Source organism: Rhinolophus ferrumequinum, chromosome 13 (genome assembly GCF_004115265.2).
Source record: "Rhinolophus ferrumequinum isolate MPI-CBG mRhiFer1 chromosome 13, mRhiFer1_v1.p, whole genome shotgun sequence".
Taxonomy (NCBI): Eukaryota; Metazoa; Chordata; class Mammalia; order Chiroptera; family Rhinolophidae; genus Rhinolophus; species Rhinolophus ferrumequinum.
In genome coordinates this window covers 70321703-70338501 of record NC_046296.1, presented here as the reverse complement: position 1 = coordinate 70338501, position 16799 = coordinate 70321703, and the positions used below count along the sequence as shown (strand labels likewise).

The 16799-nt window shown below is 46.6% G+C and overlaps 1 protein-coding gene across 15 annotated transcripts in view; it reads right to left on the bottom strand.

Annotated features, from left to right (window-relative positions):
- Positions 1 to 16799, bottom strand: part of MYT1L (myelin transcription factor 1 like) — a 367369-nt gene that overhangs the window by 308986 nt on the left and 41584 nt on the right. The gene's annotated exons all lie outside the window — the stretch shown is intronic.

Here is a 16799-nt window from a genome sequence, read left to right as displayed (position 1 = left end):
GTTCATCCTTCAGGAGGAGGGACTGGGCTGTACGGCCATGAGCACGCTGTTTACCCGTTCCGGAACGTCGCCTCCCCTGTAGAATACTGAGTAAAGGCCCTCACCGCGTAGGGTGTGGTGAGCACGAAACGGGATAATCCTAACGCGGAGAGCAGTTCATGGCACCCAGAAGCAGGGATGCGTTCAGCTTTGGACCGCGATGACAAGGAGAGGAAGGGGAGGACGCTGACGGTGGGAGCTGAGACTGTCAGAGAGCACGGGTGAAGGAAATGAGGAGTGAAAGTGTATGTGAGCCCAAGCTGGTGCGAGGCGTGGTGCACTATGCCACCCCAAGTGGGACCGGATGACGGCTCGGGCCGTGTGGCCGGCAGAATCCTGGGACGCAGCTGCGGGCACACACTTGCGAGGATTTGATGAGCGAGTTTCATATACCGAGTGACCGACAGCTCCAGCGCCCAGCCCTCAACCCCCTCATCATGTTTCAGGAAACATCTTAAGAGCTTTCCCGGCTGCATCTCATTTCATCTTCACAGCAGCTCTACAAGGCAGGTACTAGTGTGATGCCCGCATTACAGATGAATAAAGGGTTCTCAGGGAAGTCACAGAATCTTGACAAAGCTCACAGAGTTAACACATGGCAGAACAAGGCTTGCAACGCAGACTTAATCTGATTTCATTGTGTGTGCTTTTCCTAAAATACGATGCCACTCCCCATGGGGAAAACTCTCCCAAGTACAATGAAAATCAGTGGAACCTCCCTCAGGGGTCCGCGTGGGTCCACGCATGAGGCCCTCAGTATTTATACCAATGCAGTCATCGTGAGAGTGCCAGAGACCCTACAAACACCCTACAGGGCTTTGCTGGGTAACATCCGGCCCCCAGACGTGCAGCAGTAAGGCACTGACAGAGCGGGTGGGCGAGCCCGGAGCGCTGAACCACGGCTCTCATGCGACCTGCTCCTGTGGCTGCTGAAACCTACAAGGTTATTTCAGAGGTTGCGGGGGGAACACCGCTGGGAAAACAAAGTGGTGCAGGAAGAGTGCTTACGGGCAGGTAAGGACTCGTCCGCAGCCATGGTGAAGGACAGTCATCTGGGTGGGATGAAATGAACCAGCAAAGGTACAGAGGAAAGGCTGGCAGGTAAGGTTGGGAGAACGGTGACTGGCCGGGTACAGTGGACGCCTGGGGAGGCCACAGGACAGTGACGCGGCTGCTCCCCATTTCTGTCGCTGCCCGCCCCCCCCAGGTGCTTGTGCCTCGGAACGTCACTGATCTTCACAGGACACCTGTGCACTGTTTGTCATTCCCATCAGAACAGGTGGGGAAACTGCAACTCTGAGAGGTTCCATGGGTTCCCACGGCCTCCAAATGGGCAGAGAGCAGGCTGGTTTGATCCCACAGGGAAGACTTAAGTGCCTGCTTTACATTCAGTTTTAGAAAAAAACATTCAAAGCCATGTGAGAAGCAGATGTGACACTAGACCATATAGCAAGAACCAGGGGGCAGATGACTGAGGATAAAATCTCCCCAGGCAGAAGAAACCAGCTTTTATACGTGACTGTGAAGGGGGCCGGGAGACGACAGTGACCCCGTGGTCTGCCCGGCAGGCTGGAGAGGAGGCGCACTGGCGCAGAAGTGCTGCTGGAAAGGGGCAGAGTGTGGCGCCGAGCGGCAGGTGTCCGCGGGCATCTAAGCAGAGGCACCCGCAAGGGGTGAACACGGGCGCCTGGGCTCTGTAAGCTACACACGGGGACCTGAGCTTGGGCGTGACTAGATTCCAGTCCCAGAATGGACACCGCCCCCACCACCTGAGGAGATGGCCTAGGACGGAGCTTCAGGACGGCACCCATAGGCCCACAGCCTCCAGTTCCCTTCAAGTCGTGAATCCAATACTTGCTCTGAATATGGGACTTGAAAGTTCATTTAAAATTTAGTCTCCTGATTAATATTAATAAAGGGTGAGATTGGGAGATAGCAGATGGGAATTCCAAAAATGTTAGAGAGAGATTTATGAAATATAATGTACGGTTTAAAATGAGGTCATTTTTCAATTTCCCAAAAGGCCATACACATTTGATTCATGCATATGCCTACTTTGGATGGAAGTATTTTATTTTCTGAACTCCAAACAATCACTTTCTCTGTCATTGTTAACTAGAACGAAAGGTAAGGATAAAAGTATGGAGGGGAAAAATCTACCTACAAAACACAGAAATTTAATTTCCAAACATTTTAGCTTAGAGAACCAGGAGGTGAGCAGAATGGTTATTTTATTAATTTGCAGGTAAAGGTAATGTTTACCTACATAAGGAAGGTGGTAGAAGAGAGAGAAGGAGCAGGTGAAATGGGGTAGGAAACGCCTCTGATTGAAACACAAAATGCATTATTTTAAGGTCCAATTTTCCACATGTAGACCAACTCATAACCTATGAAAATTATTTGTGAATTTCTTATCTTGAAAAATAGCCAGCGGTATTTTTTAAAAATCACTATTTAACACTAAACAATTAGAAAAAAGTCCAAAAGCCATTATGGTATATAATAAATTGACAAAAGGAAACCAGTGGTCATCAAATTCGGTTGGGAAGCCACTCCAGAAAAGCCTGATGAGGAGCCCGCTTTCCTTTAGTTTCCAGAGAACTCCTCCTCTTTCTGACGTGTGTCAGCCTTGAGGATCCCGGGACAGCTGTCCCCCTTGGCTGGCTCCCTTCACAACACTTGAACGTCCCCTCTGCCTCGAAATCAGGCATTATATGTTTAGGGAATTCACACTCATTTAATTATTAGCCTACGTAAAATATAATTATGAAGATAAATCTGTAGGGAAGAGGGGGAAAAACAAACAGCCTGTTCAGGAGGTGAACAGAAATGACACTGTGGTTACTCCTGAGTTCCTCCCTCACGGGCCTCCCTTCATTGACATGTTATGGTGCGCTTAAATACAGGGAAGACGAGCGAAAATTCTTTTCATCTGTTTCGTCTGTCATGAGCAAGGACCAAATGTCCAGGACTCAGTGACGAGTTTTAGCTCTGCTATGTCCCCGCAACATGACCTCACCCAAGAAATACCATGCGGTGCTTCCCAAACTCTCTGTAGGCGAAAAATGAGATTCAAAAAAACAATCCAACACAAGTATTTTAGACCGTGTTTTGTAAAACACAACAGAAATCATTCCTGGAAAAGCGCTCATGCACCTGAGTGCCGCATCGCTGCCAGTGGCCATGACGCTTCTAAACACGTAGGGTCACCTCTGCACTTCTCCAGATATGGGGGGTTAGGCCACGAAGAGTCCGTGGCCCCACCCTGGGCCGCAGGTCACTCCGGGTGGCACTGCGACCACCTCCCACAGAATGTGGCCACACGGTCCCATCTCTCAGCAGGTGTGTGGATTAAATGAGACCAGAAATTGGTGTGCTTGGTGTGCATTCCGGTTTCGGGCCGCTGCCATTACCGGCTCCTTCTGTGTGGACTACTCTTATTTCTCACTTGGGTTCTCTGTAGCTGCAGCTGCCTGCAAGCTGGATCGAGATCCCAGCAGGTCTTCCTTCTCAAAGCGACACGCTCTGTCCCACTAGTGCTCAGTGTCCAGCAGCCCCTGGAGCCACTCACCACAATGCAGGTGAGTCCCTAGCTTCGCCTGCCATTCTGAGCCCTCATGTTGCTCCTACACACCTGCCGTCTTTCTGGCCCCTTCCCATCCCCCGATTCCGGCTTACTGAACACCATTTGGGGTTTCTGCGGTGCCCCGGTCATCCTCATGCTCACAGTGCCTCTGTCTGTAAGACCGTCCTCCAATCAGGAAGGCAGTCTCAGCTGGACCATTTGCAGGAGTTCGATCCTCTCTGATTCTCTCAGTCACAGTAATCTCGTGCTATTCCCTAGTCAGACTGTCCTTTACCAATTCCTCCAAAGGCATTATGGACTTCAGTCTGATATTAAAAATCATATATATGCAGGCCAGAAGTGTGTGTGTTTATGTGTGTGTGTGTGTGTGTGCGCGCGCGCGCGCGTACAGAGACAAAAAAAAGACGGAGCAGTGTTTGCTTCATCACGTTTCTTCAGTCATTAGCGTGGTGCCTTATATACTCACTACGACAATCCATTCATTCCCTTTGAAAATATTTTTTTGAGGCCCTACCATGTGATGGAACGAAGAGGAAGGAAATGGAGGACCTGTCATTTAATCACAGATCAGTCACACTGAGGTCATTCCAAAAAGGTGACAAACAGCATAAAAAAATTACAGCCAGTCTCCCTAATTGGTACTCACTGCATGCAAGCAGCCTGTAAGTACAGCAGTCAAGGGACACTACAGACAGCAGGCAATCAAGGGAAGCGGTTAATAAGGAGAATACAGCAGCCTCAAGTTGCCCTGGGGCTCCGATGCCCAGGCGCCCCCGGCTCAGCTCCCCAGGACTGGAGGCCACCTCCTGCTGGGCCAGTTCAAAGGCTGCAGACACAGCCCCCAGTGTCTTGTTGATAACGACCTTCCTCTTTTTCAAATTAGCTGAACCACAGCGCATTTCATTCGCCTTTCCTTCCTGGTCACGTAGTTGGCTTTATTATGTCAGAATATACAAATTCCTCCTAGGCCGGGAGTGCCAGCCCTTCCTCTTTCTCGCGCACGAGAATGCGGCAGAGACGTGCGGCCACGTGGGTGGGCCCAGCGGGAAAGCCTGCGTGCGCGCGCACATGCGTGCGCTGTGCCCGCTGCTCCAGCAGCGAGTCTCACCTCCAGCTGCATCAAGCCCAGCTCCTGCCGACCCGCGCGTCAGGCTCCGCGCCTGGCCGGCGGCTCCTGGGCCGCGTGTTCTCCGTCTGTGGCTGTGTCCTCATCTCCCGCCGGCCTCTGACGTGCTCACTCTCCTCCCTTCCTCAGACACACTCCTGGGCACACCTGAAGCCTCGTTTGTACCGAGAGCTGGCGCTTTTCCCGCGTGCCCTGCCCCAGCCATCACCTTTGGTCTATGCTCCCCTCCCGCCGTGCCAAGCCCTGGCCTTCCCACGCCCTCACGTCGCACCGCCGGCTCCCCTGGCTAGGCTCCAGTCTCCTCTCCCCAAGCTCTCCTGGCGCTTCTGTTCTGCTCTCCACTGATGACCCGAGAGCACCCAGGCCCCTGAGGAGCGAGCAGCCATGGCCGGCTGCCTTCCTGACACCACAGTGGGCGCCGTGCTTCCCTCTGCGGCCCCCACTGCCCATGTGCCGGGTGCTCCTCCTCCCCCCACGCAAGGACAGGCTCAGAGGCTCCCCACCCTGTGTCACTAATTCTCCTGTCTCTGCCCCCTCCCATCTGCAAGCTCATAGGCTGCTAGCTCCCTTCTTAAAAAACAACAACAATGGAAACCAACCTCCCTGAGTCTGTGTCCTGCAGCTGTGCCCCAATCACCTGCCTCTTCAGGACGCCACTCTCACTGCTCACGCGCACGGTCCCCACTCACTCCCTCACACGCCTCTCTTCTCATGCACAGCAGGCAGCTGCACCCCACAGTCACGCCTGGGCTCCAGGCTGCCCGGGACCGGACAGGACCTAGGCCAGGGACGGTTCTTTCTCCTCCTCCCGACGCCCCCCCAACTAGCCACCGGCGGCCAGGCCCTTTGCTGGCTGGCACCTTTTGTGCATCACAGTCCGGGCTTGGTGAGCCTCCCAGCTCAGCCTCTGGCCCCTCATCCCCTCTGTGAGCTCCCTCCTTGGCCTTTCCTGCCACCTGTACCTTGACCATGCCAAGCTTTCGCCTCTGGAACCGCTCTCTTCCCTGAATTGCATATTCGGCTATGCCCTTGATTTCTCCCTTCCGTACAGATGGGCATCTCGACTTCACCATGTGAAACAGACTCTTGACTTCCCTTCAAAGCCCGCTCCTCCAACAGCGCTCTCCAACGGAGCACAGGGCCCCAGCGCCCAAGCAACATCTGCAGTCACCCTTGCTGCCTCTTTTGCTCACACTCATGACCTTGGCTCAGCAAATCCTGTTGGCTCTTCGTTCCAAATGTCCCCACCAACCACACCTGCCACCACATCCTCAGAGCACCGGCCCTTACGTTATGGCAACAGCCTCGACACTCACTTCCCTTCTCCTCACTCACCTCACCTCGCTTTCCCACCTGCAACCAGACTGATCCTCTTAAAATGCCAACCCAGTTAGATCACCTCTGTGCTCAGAACTTTCTAGTAGCTTTCCATCACACACACAGTGGAAGCTAAAGCCCTCCCTCCTGTCACATCCACGCCCCCAATGGTCTGCTCCCACCCTGCTGTCCATCTTTCCTACCCCGCCCCCCGCTGCTCTCTTCCTCCCTGATTCTGCCTTAGCACCACGGGCTGATTCACTGTTTCTAGACTGTGCGGCCATGGCCCTGCCTTAGGGCAGCACTCCCCGCCGGCCTGGCCCGCTCCTGCCCCAGACCCTGCAGGCTCACTCTCTCAGGGCCTTCGAAACACTGCTCAGAGTCTCCCACTCGCTAGACCCTGCCAGACCGCCATTCTGAAAACGCTGCCAGCGCACCCCACCCACCACCTGTCATTTCCCTGTCAGCTTCAGTCCTCGTCAGACCTATCACCATCCAACACAACACACGTTTGTTTATCGTCTGCCCTCCCAAACACACACATCCTAAGATGTACTCTCCTTAAAGACAGATTGTTTCAGTTTATACTCTATTATTGGAGTTAATGTGAACGTAACTTTTTCTCCAGTAAAGGAATAATATAAAATGGTAATATTCAGTTATTAAGGAAAAAACTAAATACTAAATGAAAGGCAAAAAACAATATGAGGGATTTCACCTAAGGATTAGAAAAACATGTAAGGTGACTAATGCTCAATCACACATATGGAAACACAGAGAACATGCAGTGTGGACTGCCAGAGACTTTTTCTTGTCCCATCCCTATTGGACCGGGGGCTACCTCATTTTGTAGATATGTGAATGTGCCAGGAAGCCTAAACTTTTCACCTGGAAAGGTGTCCACCACCCCCTACAGTGAACCTCCCAAGGCTCAGTCCTTTTCCAAGCACATGAGACCCAGGACGGTTCTGGAGGAGGCGGGAAGCCGTGGAGCCTGGTCAGGGCTCAGAGCAAATGTGCTGGTCTGCCACCTGCCCCAGGTGAAGGCCAGGGCACACGCAGGCCACGGCATTCTGCAGGGCTGCATCAGAGGGCAGCACCCAGGCACTGACTCTAGTTTACTGCCAGTTTGAAAGATTACTAAGGAGTGAATTGGGTTCGAACAAGAAAAACACACCAGAAAAGACAAAACTGCTGCTGCTGTGTGAACGTCAGGAGGTGAGGGAATTATGGAAAAGTATTGCTTTTCATCCACCCACAAGAATATTACTCTGGGTGAAAATTAGTATTGATGTTCTTTCTGATATTGTAAACCTTTTGCCTCTCTCATTAAAATGAAAAATATGGTATAGAGACCTCTTGGAACACTAACCAAATAATGATGAAATGAGTGTAGAGAACTGACATGCGACTCTATACATGTCGTGTGTCTGTATGAAGGGAACGGAAAGGACAGAGGGAGGAACAAAAACATACATTCCAAGTGCTCAAACGTCGTAATTTAATTACAATGTAAATTAGATTTTCTTCCAAAAAATGTTAGGAGAATTGGGGAAAGGGACATTTTTAATCACTCTTAAAGTGTGAAAACTCTTACCTTTTATTTTCAGCAATCCCAAATTATGAGTATTTATGTTCTAGGAGATTCAGGCTTGCTTTTTTCTAAAGTGATTTATGAGACTAAGGTGAGTAGTCTGAGAAAGAGGGACAGTGTGAATAAAGTATGTTTTTAAATACACAGTAAATGTTAACACTGGCTATAAAACGGCAGTATACGATGTCTTTAACAGTATCACTTTGCAAATGTATTTTAAAAAGTCTCCTTACAACCAGTCTCACAAAACTCCTGAAGCAAACCACGGTGAGATATGGAGAAAAGATAAATATATCTCAATGTGCAGATACCCCCCAGAGTACGTCTGTGGGCAATTCCAGCCAGAGCCCTCAACTGGGTCGGGAGTCACCCTCAGCCCCCACATGGAGAGCTACGATCCCTGCTTTGTGCTCGGAGGGGCTGCAACAAGGAATGCTGGTCATACGCAAGGAGACAGATCAAAATTGTTCCAGGAATATGAGAAAGTGCTTCAAAAGGACAACAGGGCAGCAAGTACACTGGCATAGGGTAGGCGATGGGGTTTGGGGAACACTGAAGGGGGTGTCACCAGGAGTGGACATTTAAGCCTGGCCTGGAAAGGATGACTGGCGTTCACCTGGGCAGAATGTTTGCGAGGGAATTTAAAGAAGGTATCACTGTAAGTGTGTGCGTGTGTGTGAGTGTGTGTGTGTGAGAGGTATATGTGTATGTGCATGCGTGTGCATGCATGTGTATGGTGTGTGTGTGTGTGTGCATGTGTGTTATACAGCAGAGATGTGAAGGTGAACTATGTGTTTGGGAGTATCAAGTAGATGGAGCCATTTTATACAGGAATTCCATCTTAAAGTGTTGGCTGAACCGAAACAGAATAAAGTCAATTTCTTTCAACTCCATTCTGCACTCTGGGGCTTCTGCACTGTGAGCCACCTGAGGTCACAGGGCACTGATTTCCTACCTGTGTGACACTCCAAGTATCAGGACCCCCAACTAGGGACCTCGTATGGCTATTCTGGATGAGAACAACAGGGCCGTAGGGGCAAGTGGTCTCCTGGAGGCCACAGAGCCGTGAGGCGTGAGCTCAGATAGCCGGACCAGCGTGGTCCATGCTGCACTCAGATCGCCCCGGGGCATCTTCTCTGCCTTTCCTTTGTCCCATCAGCACTCGCCCCTCACATCCTTATGTCCTTCTCTGTTGTCTGTAAGACACATTCCAAACCCAGCATGGGCTCGGTCCTTCATACCCTCAGCTCGGCCCGGCTGCCCACATTTATCTTCCGTGTGTCATTAGCATGTGCTCCACACCACCGTGTTTGTCCCTCTGGTCCCCTAGACAGGGGAAGTTCTCGCCATCCTCCCCCACTGGGAACACCCCTACTCGTTCTCCAATACCTTCTCGAATGAGCCTCCCCGTCTCCCTCACTGACCTCCTGGAGGCTTGCACGCCCTCAGCTGTGTTTCACTGTTCATGTGTTTGCTTGCAGAATGTGATTGCCCTAGAGCCCGCGCCCACGTTCCATATGCAGCAGTGTCCACTGCACAGTGGGAGTTCAAGAGAGACAAATGCTTCAGGCTTCCCTTAAAAATAATGACCATTTCTATTCCTTAAGGTTTGTCTGTCACTGCAGTTAAGAAATCTGACCACTGTGCCAGTAAGCCACAGAGGATGCGATCTTAACGCAGTGCCCACTCTGCCACATGCACAGGGCACCTTCCCACATGGCTGCCAGAGCCCAGGAAGCTGCCTTGCACCTCTGGTCACACCCACTGTGGGTGGGCGGGCCTGAGAATTAACCAATCCAGTGACGCTACAGTTTAGCAGAGATACAGGTTATTCGTGACTAATGAGGTTTCTCTATTCCTCCCGGGAGAATTATTTAACTTATCTGAATACAGATTAGGCAGGTTTTTTGCATTTTACAAGTGTGCCAGTTAATTTAAAGAGTCCTTTTGCAACCACACAAATGTGAGAGTGGGAGAGTGGAGGAGGAGACAGCATTGATCTGTGGTGCGTGTCCATTCCCACTTCCCCTTCTTCTCTTGACACCTTACTGCTCTAACTGCTCCTGATGCCGGAGCTCGTGGGCCATGGCAGTGTGGGCCACTGAGCCACGGGAGAGTCCGGGCCATGGCAGTGTGGGCCACCGAGCCACGGGAGAGGCGGGGCCATGGCAGTGTGGGCCACCGAGCCACGGGAGAGTCCGGGCCATGGCAGTGTAGGCCACCGAGCCACGGGAGAGTCGGGCCATGGCAGTGTGGGCCACCGAGCCACGAGAGAGTCTGGGAGGGAAAATTTAACATTGCCATTCATTCATCTGACATCGACAGTTCACTGAATCTGTTCCTCTCTACAGATGGATGCAAAGAATGCTATTTCCATTCATTATTTTGCCCTCTTTTTACCTCTTCTCCATCACTATTTCTTCCCTCCATTTCAGACGCCTAAGCTTTTTTATTCCATACCCTTCCAAGAAGCCCTCTGAACTGTGACTACCAGAATGAGCACCCTTCCCCTGAGCTCTCCTGGAACTTGTCAGTGGCACCCAGCATCCACTGTTCCAGCGTGCCTTCATCTCACTGCTGAATCCTGGTGAACTTTCCAGAATGTCTGGTCTTTGCTCACCTCTTCATCCCTCCTCACTGGGCACAGTGATTTGAGCAACACAGTTGCTCAAAGATAAACCTTGTGGAAACCACTTAGTCATCTTTTCTAAACTGAACTGATGATTGGTAATCCCAAATCAGAGGGAAGGGCCAAAAAAACTTCACACAGAGAAAAGATGGCAAGAATGGAGAAAACACTGAACATCCACTGTTCTTTACGTTTTCATGTTTCTAAAACCTTTGTTTTGTTTATCAGCAAAGTGGGTTCTTCAGAAAACACAATTGTCCAAATTCCCAATACTGATTCCTTTCTTTGAACAGCTATGTGTTTGGATTTAAACAATGTGAAAAAGAGAACATTGTAGGATTAATTATGCAACTGTGAAGTTACTAACTCTCAAGTGTTATGTAAGGGTAGACTATAAGTGGCTATTCAACAATTGTATTTATAGAAAAAAAAATGCAGTTATTTACCCTTTGCAACAGAGGAAGGAAAGAAGGAAGGAAGGAAGGAAGGAAGGAAGGAAGGAAGGAAGGAAGGAACTAAATACCCAAGATACAGTCAGTGTTGTGGTTAATCTATTAAGCTATACCTTTTAAGGAAAAAAAATCAAAATATGTTTGTAGCAAGTTTTAAAAGCCCATTTTATACAATTTCTTTAAATACCTTTAGGAATATATTCAATGTTGCAAATAACAGAAAGTCAATAAGTATTAAATCAATTCATTTTAAAATAGAAAAGGTAACTATTAACTCCAAAATGCCTTACATATACAAAATTAAGAGCTTTTTCTACATAGCAGTTGCTAAGGTCAGAAATCCCAAGTGGAAAACGAAGACAAAATTCCACCTCTGTAAGAGTTCATGAGCATGAGCATATGTAGGGTAGGGGCTGGGCAATGCATGAGGTGCTTGTGGTGGTTCACACGTAACAACTCGTGCCGTCTCCACAAGCATCCTCTGGAACCCAGACTATTATCACCCACACTTTACAGATGAGGAAACTGAGGCACAGAGAGGAAATTTAACCCAAGTTTTTAGACATAAGAGGTTGGGTTTATTCCCACAAATCTGGTACTAGAGGATGACTCTTCAGTTACTATGTTATGCAAATTCCCATTCACTGATACATTTTACTTTGGAAAACTTTAAACAAATACAAAAGTGGATAGAAAAGTATCATAAACCTGATTTACCCATCAATCAGTTACGTCAGTGCAATGTGGCCAATGCAATTTCATCTACACTACCATCCAATGACTACGTCTACATTATTTTGAAGGAAAGTCTGGAAATCATAGAATTCTACCTAGAAATCTTTCAGTATGCATCTCTAAAATATAAGAACTCTAAAGAACTCATTAAAAAATGAGCAATTCCTTAATGCCAGGTAGTTGAAATTTTAAATAGGTTAAATAGTTGATGCTTTCAGTTCTAATGTATGAGGCCCCAGTCTTTAGTCAGATTTTTTTTTTTTTCTGGCTGTATTTTAACACCCATGTTTCCTGTAGAGGGAAACACTTAAAGATGGTGGGGGAAAACTTAAGGGATCAAGTACCACCTTGAGGCAGAGCGCCTGGCCGTGCAGAAGGCACGTATACAGCACGTCGGCCCTCACTAATGCCAGAGGACAGCTCTCCTAGTCTTATTCTAATCTCCTCACACGTCCCGGTGGCCTGCTCTTGTCACTGTGACTCCTTGCCCAGCCCTGGGAAGCATGGGGCTGTGCCAGCCACTCTTCAGGGCACAAGGTTCCCCAGAGGGCATCAACCCGCATCAATGTGACTTTGTGTCAACCAGAGGACACAGCGCTGGATCATCTCAGCTGTCATCTCTGACCCCAACCACTTAAAAATGATTGTGAAGCTGAAGGAAGCTACCTCTGGAGCGGGCCTTTGTTTTCAGGTCTCTCATATCATTTAATATTTCTTAATATCTTGACAGTTGTGACACTGTAGGCCCCACTATGTTTTTCTGGTCTGGGCACAGATGACAAAACTCCCTCTGTTCTGTGGTCAAGCCCTTATGCTGTTATAAGGGCTAATAGTATTTACTTTCCCTGTGTTTCATGACTACTCCTGAATGGGACTACAGTCTCAAGTGTGGAGGAAAATAATGCCTTTTCCATATCAGAACTCATACACTGTGAGTCACGATTTAGTCACTCAATATAAAAGCAGCAGAAGGAGAGAGAGAAAGAGAGGTGGGGGGAGAGGACGAAGAGGGCAAGGAAGGAGGGAGGGGGAGAAGGAATCAAGAGTGTTCCTCAAACGCCCACTGGCACGTTGCTCCATGGCTGGGTTGCTTTTCCTATCCATCTAATTATACCTCCAAGTTTATTAGCTAGTTAGTTTTGAGCTAAGTGAAAGCTTTTCTTGTATTTCCCATTTGCTAATCTACGTTTACGAGAGTTTTTTATTTATACCCTCAAATTGGAAGACATTGGACAGTAAGCACTGATATTTTCTTTCACTTACTTCTTTTAATCAGAGTACACAAACTGAAGATTGAGTAGACAACTATTGTTAATAGGCTGGACTTATAGTGTTTACCTATTAAAGAAGCAGAGACCAGCACGTAGTATAAAGTCAAGAATGGGGATAAGAGGTCAATGAAACTAAAGCTTTGATGTGGTAAAATTTTATGGAATTGAAGTAGATAAGATATAAGAAGTGTAAAAATAAGTATCAGGAAGGAAAAATGAAGAAATAATAAATATAATCAATTACCAAACTTAAAAAGTTAAGACAGCATTTATGAATTAAACACTTCTGTGAACTAAAATAGAAAGCATTAATTTTTCTAAGAATACTCTCTTTACAGGAGGATTTCAAGCATACACTATTCATGCTCATATGTGTAGTTCACAATGTTTATGGATTGATGTGTTTCTGTTTGTGGTGTTTCTATATTTTTGCATATCGAAGTTGCCTTGTTTGTAAGTATTTATCTCTAAGACAACCAAGTGTTCGAGAAACTACCTGGAGTTCAGAGTCTGGAGTAGGAAAGTCTCTCCCCCACCACACCCTCATGCCCATCCACAGTACAGAGGTGGGGAGCTAAAAATGGGGTGACTTCAACCCCAGATCTGATTCTTCAATTTGACCTCGGGTACAGAAGCGCAACAATGGAAGAATTAGGAAAGGTCCCCAAGAACAAAAGCGTGTCATTAGAGACCAAGGCTAAGATCACCCACACCCTCGTATTCTCAATTCGTATGTACAGATGCGAAGGGTGGACAGTGAAGAAGGCTGACAGGAAAAGCACGGATTCATCTGAAACATGGTGCTGGACGGGAGCTCTACGGAGACAGACCCTGGACCACCGGAGAGACGAGCCAGTGGGTCCCAGAGCAAATTGAACCTGAACGTGGCTGGAGGCCAAAATGACGACCCTGAAGCTGTCCTCCTTCGGGCACATCCCGAGAAGGCGGGTTCTTTGGAAAAGACATTCATGCTGGGAAAAGCAGAGGCAGCAGGAAGAGAGGAAGACCAATACGAGGTGGTCTGACTCATAAAAGCCACAGGCTGAGTTTCCAGGAGCTGAGCAGGGCTGCTGGGGACAGGGTGCTGTACACATCTCTCATTCATAGTGTCGCCAGGAGTCGGAGCTGACTCAACAGAATGTAACACGCACGCTACACAACCTCTTTTTCAGCTTCTTCCTCTTGGATATGGACGACACTGCTTCCTACCCTGGAGAACTGTCAGCCTCACAGGACACAGCTCCACCACAGAAGTGTCCATGACTGTGGCCACACACCTGAGGCATGTGCTAAAGGCACGTTCCAGGAAACCACCCCACAACCTGAGTGGTTTCAGAGCCATGTGAACACGGCCCAGGTCCCCAGCACAGGACTCCAACCTACGGTTTGGAGTTCGAGTCCCCACACAGAACACCATGCCCTTCATTTTACAGATGAAGTAACTGAGTGAGGCCTACGGAAATTGAGGGGCTTGTTGAAAGTGGCAGATAGAGGACAGACATCCGAGGTGCCCTGTTTTTCGGTCAGGTTTACCTTTTACACCAAATTCACAACCTTGACAAGGTTTCTCATGTCACAATCATTGATAGTTTAGGGCAAGTGCCTTTTGTTTTCATTTTGACAAAATCTTTGGTAATCTACACAAAGGTAGGGGGACATCTCTGTCCTCATGGTCATTTGGGGGAAACTCTCCAACTAGCCCATTCGTGTTGTCAAGAATTGAGGTCAAATTTATTCCTTTATAGGAATTTTTCAGGTTTAGTATAGTAATAGTTTAATTACCTTGAATAATACAAGTTATTTAACTTGTATATTTAGGAAAATAAGACAACTACCATCAAATATTTGAAATACTGTCATATGAAATAGAAATTAGCCTTTAGCAGCTAGAAGAGTTTCTGACTATAGCAGATTCTTAAAATACATTCCTTGAATTAGATTGAGTTGAACTGCTCTCATTTCATTCTAAATCTCTCCAGAGGCTAGAATTAGGAACAACAGGTCTACAATATAAAATCATAATTTCACAACCAAAATTTTATGAATAATACTAATATTTCAACCATTAACACAAACCAACAATGGAATGGGCTGCTTTGCTGGATAATAGGCTATCGCTATCCATTTCTGGAAATATTCAAGAAGTCAAAAAAAGAAAGCTTTGTCACAGGTTGGTGGTGTGGGGCCAGAGTACTCTTACAGTACACTCTGCAGTACAGTAACGATCGCAATACAAGCTTTCTCTAATGACTGAGGATCCGGAAATACTCAGGGTTTAGGAATCAAGAATAATCATTGTCATTGTGTTAAATGAAGGATGATGAGATTATATGTTTAAAATCAAATGTGTGAGAGTGTTTTTCACATGCACTCAGCGTAAGCATGGACTCCATCACTAAAGGGTAACCCGTAAAAGCAGGACCGTGTCCTATCCGTTTACATAGCAACAGTGTCTTCTTAGTGTCTTACACACAGCTGGGACCTCACACGTTAAATTAATCTCTAAACAAGGGAATGAAAGTGCAAGATTTGGAACTAAGTTATTGGGAATTCAGAATATACATTGAAATAAAATTTTAGTCTTTTAAACCTTCTGCTGTGAGATTACTTATTCTTAAAGTCAAATTCATAAAGCTTGTATATGAAACCTCACACCATTCAAACACTGATGGTTAGTTATGTTTATAGACATGCAGTCACATGAAAAGACTGAAGAATGGAGGAGCATTTTGAAAGCATTAACATTCTCAAAAGGCTAAAAATGTACATGTCCTTTGACCCAGCTACTATAATGTTAATTTATGTTACAGAAAACTAACAGTGTAAAAAATTTTAGGTAAAAAATTGGTCATTAAAACTTATTTATAAAGCACAATTTAAAAAAGCCAACTGATAAAATTACAATAGAGGATCGGCTAGATATATATTTTAGAATAGCCATGAAGTGGAATACTATATATCATAAAAAATGTTACTGAAATGTATTTACCGATATAGAAAGATATGTACGATGCATAAAGTAAAAGAGGAGTAAAGAACAAATATACAGTATTATCCATCTTAATTTAAAATTATATATGCAAAGAAACAATTGTGAAGAATTTTAAACCAACAGTAATTGTAGTCATCACTGAATTCTGGTACTTTCAGTGTTTTACTTTTTTTATTATAATGTATGTATATACATATACACACACACACACACACACACACACATACACACACATATGCATACTACTACTCTAATTTTCTACAATAGGCATATACTAATTATGGAAAAAAAACTAAAGTTAAAAAATCGATCTCTCTGGCAATTCGCTACCAGTGGGAATGACAACATTTAGAAGATAAGTTCCTGACAACATTACCACCAAAAAATGAAGGACATTAAGGAGATAATGCCTTGAAAAATGCATAGTTTTTGAACAATTAAAAAGTAACTGTGTAGTAAATAGAGACTTTCAGGTCCAACCGACTGGTTCACTTCTGACAGTCTTGATGGGGATTAAATTTTTCTTATTTATAAGAGCAGCAATTCTCAGTCCTACCCACTCATCATTGTAAGAGAAAGCAGAGGTCCAGAAGAGTCACATGTGTGCTTCAAGGTTACAGGACAGGGACAGAGGTCTCTAACACACTCTGGTCAAGTTAATACTACTCATTAACAGAGCTGAAAAGTAATGAAATTACATTTCAGGATAGATTTTTTAAAGGGATACAAATGCCTAAAATGTGCCACCATGGAAAAAGGAAACTATGGTGCCAAAAAGGACTACAATTCTGGGTGAATTCTTTGTAAGTGATGTGACCTGAGCTGTCTACCTCCCTCAGCTCTGGTCTCCTCTTGTCCCCAGGGGGGTGGTGATATTTCCTTTTTAAGGGTACAGAGAGGGTCGAAAAAGATAACAAATAGGAAGTTACACAATGTGGCTCTGACTCGAAGCCAGCACGTGACACATGCTAAATAAACATTAGTAGCAATTTGCCTCTCCATGTACAAATCAATAGTGAAGAGGAATTTTACAAAAGAATAACAGATTTCAAAAAATG